Source organism: Leiobunum rupestre, chromosome 11, assembly GCF_980474605.1.
Source record: "Leiobunum rupestre chromosome 11, qqLeiRupe1.1.hap1, whole genome shotgun sequence".
Taxonomy (NCBI): domain Eukaryota; kingdom Metazoa; phylum Arthropoda; class Arachnida; order Opiliones; family Sclerosomatidae; genus Leiobunum; species Leiobunum rupestre.
Window position 1 is genome coordinate 42,689,764 of NC_143394.1, and position 13,633 is coordinate 42,703,396.

The window sequence follows — 13,633 nt, forward strand, 5'->3', positions numbered from 1 at the left end:
ATACCGAGCACCCTTACTACATCTCCACCAACTTTAAGCTTAAGTTGGTGAACAAAGTGCTTCGATTTGTGCCAAGGTAAATTGAATATTGAAAAGGAAACGCTGGTTATTGTTATTGAATGCAAATTAACTTCTTCTTTAACGAACTTAGAATGTCAGGTGTACGTGCCAAATTAATTTAATTTACAGATTTGTAGCCTTCTCTCTTTCTCCACCCTTGACAATACTGCCTCCTAATTTAGTCAAATGACAGTATGTAGATTCATTTTTTTTAAATAGAGCTAATACCCAAGGCACTATTTAAATAATAGTTTTACTTTTATGATCATTCTTTTTGTATTGATTAAAAATTTTGGTAATTTTGGACATTGTATTATTACGTGAGCATGAATAAATATTTTAGTCGTTATAATTTTAATTTATATAACTGTTATTATATTATTACTAACTGGGGTTACAATTACAACTATTTTCTTAGCCATTCGTAATTCGTTAAAGCATGGAGAATTATCAAATTTATTCTTGGTTTGGACTAGTGTTGTAAGTCGGAAAATTTTCCGAATTTTTCCGAAAAAATAAAAAAAACATTTTCATGATTAGTCTAATATATTGTTTGCAAATTTAAATATAGCGGTATTTTCGGCTATTTTTTTCGAACCTGAAAGTAAAACTAGGTTAAAATTATTAACAATGTAACACTATTAATGTTTTGTAGTATGTTTACTGTTATTAGACATATTATATCGATAAAAAGTTTAAAACATTAAAAACCCTTAAAAAGTAATTTATGTTTCAATTTTTTCCGGAAAATTAACAACACTAGTTTGGACAGACGGTTGACCATTCCTGGACAACGGAAAGCTAAATTCGGGTTGGAATTTTTCTGTTTATTACTTTTTGGGGCGCTGGTTGGGGAACCGGCCACGCTTGCCCCGTATTTTCATTAACCTTGACTTATACGGGCCCCTTTCCAGCGTTTCATGGTCACACGAAGACACTCCGCCCGTGTCTCGAATATTACACACTAGCCACGCCCCCTCCCTGACCATAAAAACGTGATGAGTTTTGATTAAATTGCGCGTAACCAATAGTGTGTAACTATCTCGGTGTGTAAGAATTCCTTTAATATATGTTTCAAAGTTTAAAATCTTTAGAAACGTTGTTAAGTAATGATTTAGAATTGTCAATATTTTCCTTAAAAACGTCAAAAGCTAGTGTCATTTCTAATCCGATTGGACGTTGGAGAGCGGTTGACGTAGGCTGGGACGCCAATGAAAATTGGGGTTTTAAATCGACATTCTTTTCTAATTGACCTGGTTTTTTCGACATCGCGTAAACAGGCCAAGGCCTAAGGCTCTTTTTTTAAACTTCAATTACGATTATCTTTTACTTATTTTAAAAGAAACGCGATATTGTAACTAGTTCGCGCTATAAGATTTCCTTCATTTCATATTTTAAGACTGACCCCGTATCTTCGCGTGGTGACCCCTAGCTCATTTCACCGCTCTATTTATTAGTTAATGTACAAAGATGTCATCATTGTGATCTAGCAAAATACTACACCTAGAGATAGTTAGGAATATCACATCGGTGAAAATTTTCTATCAATCTCGATCCTACGAATTAGAATTTGATGATATAAATCTACGATTGTGTTTGTCTGCGAGATATCAGCAGTATAATAATTTGAAAGGGACGCCGATCCCGTTCGGCGGTCCACATTTTGCCCTCTAACCGAGATACAGAAGAGCGTATGCCTGCACTTTTCGTTCGACTTCCCATTCTGTCTAACGATCCATTGTTTTTTCTATTATTAAGGGGCTAACACAGGCCACATTCTCATACCCCAAAAGGTGCCCCATTGTGGAGGCTGGGACGTTACGATTTTAATTACGGTTTTTATCATTTATAATTTCGTGTTTTGTATTTAAATTTTTTCCACATTTGCCGAGGTAATATTTTACTTGTGGTTATTGTTGGGATACGACAGGAATTCTTAAATTTCGATATAAATTCGGTAGTTCAATTGTTAACAAGGTCTAAATTCGGTATTTCAATAGTTAACAGAGTCCAAAGTCAGTATTTTAATTGGTAACAAGGTCTAATTTCTGTATTTCAGTTGTTAACAGGGTCTAAAAATTCAGTATTTCAATTGTTAACTGGTTCTAAATTCAATATTTCAATTGTTAACTGGTTCTAAATTCGGTATTTCAATTGTTAACTGGTTCTAAATTCGGTATTTCAATTGTTAACTGGTTCTAAATTCAGTATTTCAATTGTTAACTGGTTCTAAATTCGGTATTTCAATTGTTAACTGGTTCTAAATTCAGTATTTCAATTGTTAACTGGTTCTAAATTCGGTATTTCAATAGTTAACAGGGTCCAAAGTCAGTATTTTAATTGGTAACAAGGTCTAAATTCTGTATTTCAGTTGTTAACAGGGTCTAAAAATTCTGTATTTCAGTTGCTTACACGGTCTAAAGTGCGTATTTCAATTGTTAACTGGTTCTAAATTCAGTATTTCAATTGTTAACTGGTTATAAATTCAGTATTTCAATTGTTAACTGGGGCTCAATATTTTATGTATGCACAATTATTAATTTTTAAATTTGGATAGTGTTTTAGTATTTAGTTCGGCGAAATAGTTATCCCTAAATGGTAAACAGAAAATAAATATTTCACAAAACAAATTTAAGAAATACTCAAAAGTTGATTTAAATTGTATAATTAATAGTAAATTCATAAATGTGATTCAAATACACCTAAAAACGTTTATATTGAGTTTTTTAATATCGGAAGTGAACTATTTATATCCCGTAATTATTTTATGTCAAACACGTGTACGGTTATCAAAGACGAAATATAGAAGAGAGAGCGTACTTAATGAAAAGACGGGTCAACCCGTAAGCCTAACTCACCTGCGATCGCAGTTTCTTCGCGTCAGGTGCAAATATTTGAAGAAATTCTGAACGCAGCAAATGCGCTTCTGTTTTTTTGGCGCCTTTTAAGCCGATAAGAACACGCGTTCACCAATTTTCGTATTCCCTTCGTCTTGACGAACGTTATGAGTATTTTAACACCGCTAAAATCCCAAAAGTGCCACGAGAAAAAACGGAATTATTTGGTCGAAAATCGCGACTAGTTTCGTATTTTTTTTAAATCCGAGAGTTTTAAAGAGCGGGTTGTAGCAAAAAACGCGTTAGCAGTGCGCGCCGAATCCAAGGAGACGTCAAGACTTGGCCAACCGGTCAGAGACAAGAAGCAATAGCATTCCGCTTTCAACTAACGGCCGACCAAAAAGGTAGAAAAACCTGAATAGATTATCCTTACTGAGCGAGAGAGAGAGAGAGAGAGAGAGGCAAAAAAGCGAGGAACTACCTATACTTACTTTTAATCAGTCATTTGGCTTGACTGTGACTTAGCTTCGGCTTGGTTTCGGCTTCGTCTCTGAGTGCCGTCTCTGCCGCTTGGAGGAGAATATACTCGCGTAGATACCGGTATTTTAATGAACAGACCCGAGGCGGTGACGTCGCCTAGCTCTTTCCCCTTCCAAGTTCCCGAGCGCTGATATAGTCGGGATTCACCGTCACTCGATAGTTAAAGAATCGACGACGGTTGGGTACGGTTTGCGGAGAGACGTCGTTCCAGCGTGTTTATTAGAGTGATCGCTCGTTCGCGACTCCTTCTTGCGTCAGTGGAAATTCCTTTTATAAAATTTCGCTTCCACGTTGCGCTGATTGCTGGTGACTGATAACGTGGATAAACAAAGTCTGTCTCTTACATTTCTGATAAAAGGACAATGTTTAGGTAAATGCATTGCCTGTCGCCGGCGTCGACACTAAATTAAATAATTGAAAGATCCAGACCTAGCCAAGCGATCTAAATTTGATTTTCCGTGCATTACTAATTAGATTGTAGAATACAAAATAGTTCAACCAACGCCCACCCAATGCGATCCTAGAATGATAAATAGTTGGAGCTTGCGATCCGAGAATTATAAATAGATGAGCCTCGCCCACTCAAAGGGATCCTAGAATCCTATATAGATGAGCTTCGTCCACTCAAAGGGATCCTAGAATCCTATATAGATGAGCCTCGCCCACTTAAAGCGATCCTAGAATCCTATACAGGTGATACTCACCCACTCAAACGATCCTATATCGATGCGTTTCGCCCACTCAATGCGATAATATAATCCTAGATCGATGATACTCGTCCCACAATGCGATCCTAAAATCCTAGATAGATGCGCCCCGTCCACGCAATGCGATCATAGATAGATGAGCCTCATCCACCCAATGCGATCATATAATCCTAGATCGATGAGTCTCGCCCACCCAATGCAATCCTAAAATCCTAGATAGATGCGCCCCGTCCACGCAATGCGATCATAGATAGATGAGCCTCATCCACCCAATGCGATCATATAATCCTAGATCGATGAGTCTCGCCCACCCAATGAAATCCTAAAATCCTAGATAGATGCGCCCCGTCCACGCAATGCGATCATAGATAGATGAGCCTCATCCACCCACTGCGATCCTATAATCATAAAAAATTGGGCGTCAATCACCCAAAGTGAGCGGTCCTAAAATAATTTAGAGATGAAACTCGCCCACCCAACGCTATCCTAGAAACCTAAATAGTTAGACCATCACCCACCCAAAGCGATCCTAGAATCGATATCAGGTTTTTCCTTGCCTACCTCAATAGATCGTAGAATGCGAAATATTTGGGCCAACTCTCACTGAAATCGATGCTAGAATCTTTTATAGTTGGGAATCTTCCACCTAAAGCTATCCTAGAATCCAAAATCGTTGGGCCCACGACCACCCATTGCTATTCTCTAACGCAAAATAGCTTTTGTTCCGTAAACACACATAGCGATCCTATAACCTGAATTAGTGGCGCCTTTGCCCGTTCAAAGCTATCTCAAAAATCATAATAGTTGGGTCCTTACCCACGCGAACCTGATCCTACAATTCCTATCCCCATTGACCATAAAATGGTGACCTAACAACGAGGGAGGTAAGGAAACCATTCGAGCCGCGCATTCTTGTTTCCGATTTGAGCATTATTAAGAAGAGGGCAAGATTTATTGGGTTCCCCTGCCGAGGGTGTGGTTACATTTTTGGGCTTAACAGAGGCGACGAGGCTCGTGTACCAATCCAGGAAGAACTACGTTTCTGGAGGGTTTTCGCGAAGAATCACTTGAAGGTTTTCCACGTGTAAGTCTTCGTCAATACTGATTACGTTTACCACCAACCAAACGAAAGAGGTTTCTGTTTATTACACAAAAGGATTCTTAATCTAAGGTTCGTTTTGTGTCGTCAGAAAATAGGAAACCTTTTTCTATTACCCGAAACCGGTAATTATCACGCGAACTGGGTTACGATATGGCCCAAAACGCAAATTGGTTTTATTCTAATTGTACTTATAGCAAAGGGGGGGTGAATGTTTTCTTTTACGAATTATTGCTAGGCTCGAGGCAATTTACGGTTAGAACAAAAAGTTTAATTAATTTTTTTGTAAAAATAATTTTCACTATGTTACGCTCCCTTTCAAATATTGGACAATGAAATTAAATTAAAATTAAAAAAAATATTTGTAAAAATATATTCCAGATTTTATTCGAAAAATTATTTGATGTTTTTGTGGTTAAATATAAATATATTTTTAAATTTTCTCAAAATTTACTTGAAAAATATGTATAAAAGGTTTGAAAATATCATTTCGTCTTCGTAACATGGAATAAATGTCTAAAAATATATTCCCGATTTTATTCGAAAAATTATTTGATTTTATTGTGGCTAAAAATAAATATATTTATAAATTTTCTCAAAATTTACGTGAAAAATGTGTATGAATGGCTTGGAAATATCATTTCGTCTTTGTAACGGGGAATAAATGTGTAAAACTATATTCCAGATTTTATTCGAAAAATTATTTGATTTTATTGTGGCGAAAATTAAATATATTTTTAAATTTTGTCCAAATTTACGTGAAAAATGTGTATGAACGGCTTGAAAATAACATTTCGTCTTTGTAACGGGGAATAAATGAAATAAAACTAGATTGTATAGGGAGCCCTCGAAATTGCATTGATAACAATTTTCAATAGCAAAAATATTCGGCTGAACTTCAACTGCTGACAATGGAACAGACAGATCGGCTCCAGCCCCGTTATCCCATTCTTATTCTCATTCGCAATTGAGGTTTTTTCTTCCGATTTCCCCCGATACTACTCCTCGAATTACATAATAGGATGAACTACGAACCAGGATATTTTTCCAATCGCTATTTTACATAGTTTCGAAAGATTAGATTCCATTATATTTTGTATCTAAGAAAATTGGCAGTTTAACATTCAGTTTCTCGTATTTAATGTACATTTAATGTAGATGATTTATGGTTCAAATTTAATAAATTGTGGGCTTAAGTGATGGTTTTTTTTTATTTAATCGTTATTCAACATTTAGCTGTTATCTTTTTGTTAGTTTTTTATCATGTAGCTTTTTCATTTAAGGGATCTTGATATGGTATGTTTATTTAATGAATTTATTTTTGTTAATATATGCTATTTAAATTTAACGTATTTAAATTTATTTTAATTAATTAATTTATTTTTCTTAATTCTAAAATAAGGATACTATTCTTTATTTTAGGATTTTTATTTTTTATCAATGTATAATATCTTTATTTTTGATCTTTTTTTATTATTATATGGCATCTTTATTTTATCTTTTTTTATTAATATATGGCATCTTTATTTTAGATCTTTTCTATTAATATATGGCATCTTTATTTTAGATCTTTTTTTATTAATATATGGCATCTTTACTTAAGGTTTTTTTTATTAATATATGGCATCATTACTAAAGGCTTTTTTATTAATATATGGCATCTTTACTAAAGGTTTTTTTTATTAATATATGGCATATTTATTTAAGATCTTTTCTATTAATATATGGCATATTTATTTAAGATATTTTTTATTAATATATGGCATCTTTACTAAAGGTTTTTTTTATTAATATATGGCATATTTATTTAAGATCTTTTCTATTAATATATGGCATCTTTATTTTAGATCTTTTTTATTAATATATGGCATCTTTACTAAAGGTTTTTTTTTATTAATATATGGCATATTTATTTAAGATCTTTTCTATTAATATATGGCATCTTTATTTTAGATCTTTTTTATTAATATATGGCATCTTTACTAAAGGTTTTTTTTATTAATATATGGCATATTTATTTAAGATCTTTTCTATTAATATATGGCATATTTATTTAAGATATTTTTTATTAATATATGGCATCTTTACTAAAGGTTTTTTTTATTAATATATGGCATATTTATTTAAGATCTTTTCTATTAATATATGGCATCTTTATTTTAGATCTTTTTTATTAATATATGGCATCTTTACTAAAGGTTTTTTTTTATTAATATATGGCATATTTATTTAAGATCTTTTCTATTAATATATGGCATCTTTATTTTAGATCTTTTTTATTAATATATGGCATCTTTACTAAAGGTTTTTTTTATTAATATATGGCATATTTATTTAAGATCTTTTCTATTAATATATGGCATATTTATTTAAGATATTTTTTATTAATATATGGCATCTTTACTAAAGGTTTTTTTTATTAATATATGGCATATTTATTTAAGATCTTTTCTATTAATATATGGCATCTTTATTTTAGATCTTTTTTATTAATATATGGCATCTTTACTAAAGGTTTTTTTTTATTAATATATGGCATATTTATTTAAGATCTTTTCTATTAATATATGGCATCTTTATTTTAGATCTTTTTTATTAATATATGGCATCTTTACTAAAGGTTTTTTTTATTAATATATGGCATATTTATTTAAGATCTTTTCTATTAATATATGGCATCTTTATTTTAGATCTTTTTTATTAATATATGGCATCTTTACTAAAGGTTTTTTTTATTAATATATGGCATATTTATTTAAGATCTTTTCTATTAATATATGGCATATTTATTTAAGATATTTTTTATTAATATATGGCATCTTTACTAAAGGTTTTTTTTATTAATATATGGCATATTTATTTAAGATCTTTTCTATTAATATATGGCATCTTTATTTTAGATCTTTTTTATTAATATATGGCATCTTTACTTAAGGTTTTTTTTTATTAATATAGCCTATGGCCTCTTTACTTGAGGTTATATTTACTAATATAATGGCATCTTTATTTTAGATCTTTTTAATTAATATGCGGTACCTTTTTATTAATGTATAGTATCTTTCTTTGAGAGTTTTTGAATTATTTAATTAATTTGTCGGGTTCTTTGTAACTTTTGATTTGTGGTAATTATAGTTTCTTTGTTTTCAAACTCACGTACTACCCGTCTTTGTCTTAACGTAGCTCCCAACGTTCGGCCACCACTGACTCCCCTCAACGTTACGAAGAGCCAGTTAGCGCCTAGCTTAAGTCATAACTTGGTTGAAGTACGAAACAGGTTTCGTGCCAACATAATCGAAATTATCGGAAAGTTCAGGCGACTATATTATAGAACTCTTCTTGTAATCTTTTATTAAAAACAAACTACATTGTTTTTGAGTAGCATCCCGGCCTTCGCCGAGGCTCTAAATGGAGTTCCGAATTCCTGTCTCCTTGGGGCATCACTCGATCCCGTGTCGAAAAGTCATATTTACTTTTTATCCCTCCCCCCTAAAAATCCAGTTGTGCCTCTTTCACCTCTCTATCTCTAAGGCTGGTTTTCATTAGGCCCTAAACGCCACGACGGTGATCGTCGACGCAAAAAATCTCCGTTAGGCCTAATACAATTTTTTCGCGTCTCGCCTATCTTGTCCAAATGAAGACCAGCCTTTAGTCTTTTGGCGCGTAGTTTTTGGTCGGGCGTTTGGTATTAATTAACGTTTAACCGTGACATTGAAAGTTCTATCCCGTCAGAGACGTTCAATTAAATTTCACGGATTCGAGTTTCGTCTCGAGGTTGCTTTTGTCCTTGTGGAATCCCCCTTTTAATGACATTTTGTCTTCCGCGAGGTGCTAATTCGACGGATTCTTACGCTCGAGTGGTTTTTAATTGAGGATTTATTGTATTTCTTTATAAATATTTAATACTGTATTTGTAGGATTTCCGAAATTGCATCGCCAGGTTAAGGCTGGTTTTCCCTTTTACGAACCTTGGGTTTTCACTAGGCCCGTCGACGCTAAAAATTCCCGTTAGGCCTAATACAATTAGGTAGTTGTGGCCTTAAAAACGTTATGTTGCCAACGGAGTACCTAGGATTATGACAGTTTCTTTCATTTCAGAACAAGACAGACAATCTTCCGTGAGCAGTGGTGGATTATCCAATAGGCGTGCGTCTAGGGCCTCAATAAAAAACATATAAAAACCACTTTGACTTAAAAGCGCCTTATGAGAAAATTCGTAGCTAGCTCGTCAGCTCGTGGGTGTGTCTTGTGTTCGTTGCCATAGTAACCCGTATAGGACGGCCATGACATTAAGACGCCAATTGTGGTCACGTTATTATTTCGCAGGATCGTGTGGCGTTTAACCTCGTGAAACTAATGTCATGGCGGCCGTTTCAAGGCGGGGCATAGCTATGACGTATGCCTACGACGCTATGAGCAAGTACCCAATTGCGCCTAGGGCCTCAAGGGAACATAATTCGCCACTGGGCAGCGCCACTTTAGCACTTTCCCGGGCCCCAATGTTGCATTTTATTTATTTTTTCTTAAATACCTTTATAATCCGGGCCCTCGGCAAATGCCGAGTCAATAACTCGGCCATGTTCTCAGACCCCTAATCACATGTTCTTGGGCCCTTACAGCAGGGCTCCGGTGATTATTGCCAACTCCATTCCCTCTCTTCAAACCCTATTTCTTATGGAATTATTGGAAATGGAAAATCAGCCCAAAATGCTTCGGTAAACGACTAATTTCAAAGTAAAAAGGATTTATTCATCTAGGCCTTTTCTATTTCCTGATAGAAGGAGACTACCCGAGGTGTTACACACCGATTTTGTTCAAACTCGGGGGATTGGTAGACCTTCATGTAACTTGAAAAATCCTAAAGGGATTTTATTCAATGAGCAACGGTTTTGCCATGGCAACGAAAAATGTTTTTGACAACATAAAATGGAAATTTTCCCATTGAAAATAGCATGGGATTTTGACCGACTCCAAGGGTCCTTCCTGTGAAAAATTTTAAAATATCAAAATTATAAAAAAAATGATAAAAATTGACGAAAAAATCACATTTTGATCAATTTGAATCAAATGGGTGAAAATGAACCGATATGGCTAAAACTGGAAAAAATTTGAGATAAAAATAAAAAGATACAAACATTGAAAAAAAATATTTCAAAATTGATTAAAATAATTTTTTTTTTCAAAATTGAAACATATATAAAATTTAAAAAATATTGATCAAAAACAGTAGTTTCGATCAAAATTCATAGGAATTGACGGAAATTTATAAGTTATGTAAAATTGGATTAATGTATAGATAAATTGAGATTTTTTGAAAAAACAAAGTATTTGTTTTGGTCAATTAGATCAAACTTGACCAAAATTGGAAAATAATAGATCTAAATTAGCCCAATTTTAAAGTTTTGATCGAAACTACTGTTTTTGATCAATATTTTTTCAATTTTATATATTTTTTCAATTTTGAAAAAAAAAAAAATTATTTGAATCAATTTTGAAATATTTTTTTCAATGTTTGTATCTTTTTTTATTTTTCTCTCATATTTTTTCCAGTTTTAGCCATATCGGTTCATTTTCACCCATTTGATTCAAATTGTTCAAAATGTGATTTTTTCGTCAATTTTTTATAATTTTGGTATTTTAAAATTTTTCACAGGAAGGACCCTTGGAATCGGTCAAAATCCCATGCTATTTTCAATGGGAAAATTTCCATTTTATGTTGTCAAAAACATTTTTCGTTGCCTTGGCAAAACCGTTGCCCATTGAATAAAATCCCTTTAAATCAGGTTATTTGTAAAAATATCGCCCAAATATGAAGTCCCATATGCGCCACAAATGAATAGGCGAAACTATAAAGTCAAGGGGGACTGAAAAGATGGTAGTCACGTGACTTTGTGGAGAACTGCAGCGCCATCTATCCTAAGAAATACGAGCTATTATTCATTTTATTTCGCTAATGGCGGTTTAAATTTTAATCGATTCATATAATTTATCTAATTATTATTATTATTTAAAACATTTTGTAATAGAAAAGTGTAAGATGATAAGCTGTCCGCAGTATCTGGAAGGAATATTGTTTTCTTTAATGTCGCACTGCCAACTATTTACACGAGTTACCGAATCGATGTTGGCTGTGAAAAGGTAGTCACGTGATTTTGTTTTCCCATTTTAACAAGTTCGTTAAGACCAAATTTACTTTATAGTATCGCCTAATAGGCGCTGCCTGTAACCTCAGGTAACGTTGGTGATGATCTCATTCACAGTTAATTAAAACGCCTTTAAAAGTAAAATTAACGCTTGCTTCGGTGAAATATTAAGAAATAACTAAGTTGGAACAGAAAATTGACAATTATGAACATTCACTTCATATTTGAATGTATTTATTTAGAAATTTGAGACCAAAAACGTGTTTTCACTCCTATTTATCGCACATTTCAAGGTAACCGAGTAATTATTCTGCCAAACAAAGAGTCCTGGGTAGCTGAAGTACAGTTTTCCGTTTATGTAGACGAAGTTTAAAGCCCCTTTAAATTTACTTTACGGAGAAAATGCAAACACTATTGAAACAATGGTTATTTCTTGTGGGGCAATGATTTGGCGGTTAAACGATAAACGTTCCGCTGTTTGGAATTTGCCGACTAAACCCATATTAGCGAAGCGTAGCTCCATAGACCTTGGACTAAACCAAATTCGCAACTTCCTAATAAGCAAAATAACCTAGTATTCAGCTACCGCTATCGCCATCTTTTGAGGAAAATAGAAACGATACTTTTTAGGAAATCTTTTAACTGGTTTTGAACATTTCTAAGAATGGAAATTTTAAGGTAGAATATAGCTTCATTTAATGGGATTGTTAAATTGTGGTTTATCGCATATTTTATCACAAGAGTCCTGACTTATCAGTAGATGGCGTTCGCCGTGCAAGGAACAACACTTACTTTTGGGAGCGTATCTTTTGGAAAATGTTTAGCTTCGGTGTAAAAATTCTATTAGGTCGGCCACAAGAAGAGTACAGCTTTAGATTAGCAAACACACTTAGGATATAGCCACCTGAATTAAAGGCATTAAAAGACGCTTGCCGAATTGGGCCCTGCCATGTGTTAATACGGCACTTAACGCTTCGACAGTAGCGTTAACAAGTTTTTCACTGCCTACATACACGATTTTACCTGATATTTTTATGGGTTATTTGTGCGAAAGTTAGCTGAACCCAGAAAGCACTATCAAAATCATTCCAGGTGGGTTGGTGAGGACCCATTTAACTTTCCTCCAAATAATAAGATGGTCCCATTTCATTACGTAAGCTTCAATATTTTTCAATAATAATTTCGATTAACTTTAGAATGAGCGACCGATTTGCAGCTTATAACGGTTTTTACCCTTTAAGCGTTTTTGTTGCTTTCTTTTGCCTTGTCGCAAATGATATAATTAAATTCAAGGGTGTAGCCAGGGCAAACGCTGTAAAATAATCAATCTTGAAGGTAATATAACCTATATTTCTGGCGCCCTGAAAGGGTTCCAATATTGGCCGCTCACTTTTATAGCATTGCGGCGGTAAAAATTGTTGTGGCCTTTCGCGAAGAACCCTTTTGAGGTTTAACAGATGAAAATCCAGCAGTTTATAAGTTCTCCTGTTGGCTCTTTGGTAACTGAAAATGCTAAATGCGTAGAATGGTCACCCTACACAGGACTCCAACCTTAACGTTCTAAATGGAAAATGCTTCTGCCCATAGAAAATACAGAAGAGGAATAGCAACTCTAGTTTTGACAAAGCTTTAAAATGTACTTCTTCTTAATTCAATGTAACATTACCGGAAGTTAATAAGCCTAAAATACCCTGAGACCGTTTTTCTATTTCTCTACTATAATCTATTCTATGCTCTGACCTCTTGGCCATTAGGAATTAGTAAAATTTAGGACAACCATATAAATTCTTTATAATATTTAATTTTGGTTTGCCAAGCAGGTGCAGGAAATGTTGAGCGGTTGAGGGTCCCAAAGACGTTCGATACCTAGGGGCCCTGCCGTGGGTTAATACGGCACTGAGCCGAACAAATGTTCGCAAACCATCATTCCTCCCTCAGAGTATCTAGCACTGGAATTCCCTAAAGATGGACTAACTAATGATCACAAGAAGGCTTTCTCACTTATTAAATCATGTTCTTTGTAAATGTCACCCTCTTCGTTTACATATTTTTTGTTCTTGTTATGTATGACCTGGTGTGATGAGCAATCTTTGCGTCTTATCGGAAAATAACTTGAAATAATTAGTGTTGTAAGTCGGAAAATGACCGAGGCCTTTTTTCCGTAAAATATTCCGCATTTTTCCGAAAAAAAATTAATTCCATGATTAGTCTAATATTGTTTGCAAATTTAAATAAAACGGAATATTCGTC

The 13,633-nt window shown here is 33.8% G+C and overlaps 1 protein-coding gene across 1 annotated transcript in view; it reads right to left on the bottom strand.

The window, feature by feature from the left end:
* bbg (PDZ domain-containing protein big bang) overlaps positions 1–2,979 on the bottom strand; it is a 99,151-nt gene extending 96,172 nt beyond the window's left edge. The window contains exon 1 of the mRNA XM_090164224.1: positions 2,919–2,979. The gene's annotated coding sequence lies outside the window, so the exon portion shown is untranslated. The remainder of the gene's footprint in view (positions 1–2,918) is intronic.
* Between the last annotated feature and the right edge of the window lie 10,654 nt (positions 2,980–13,633).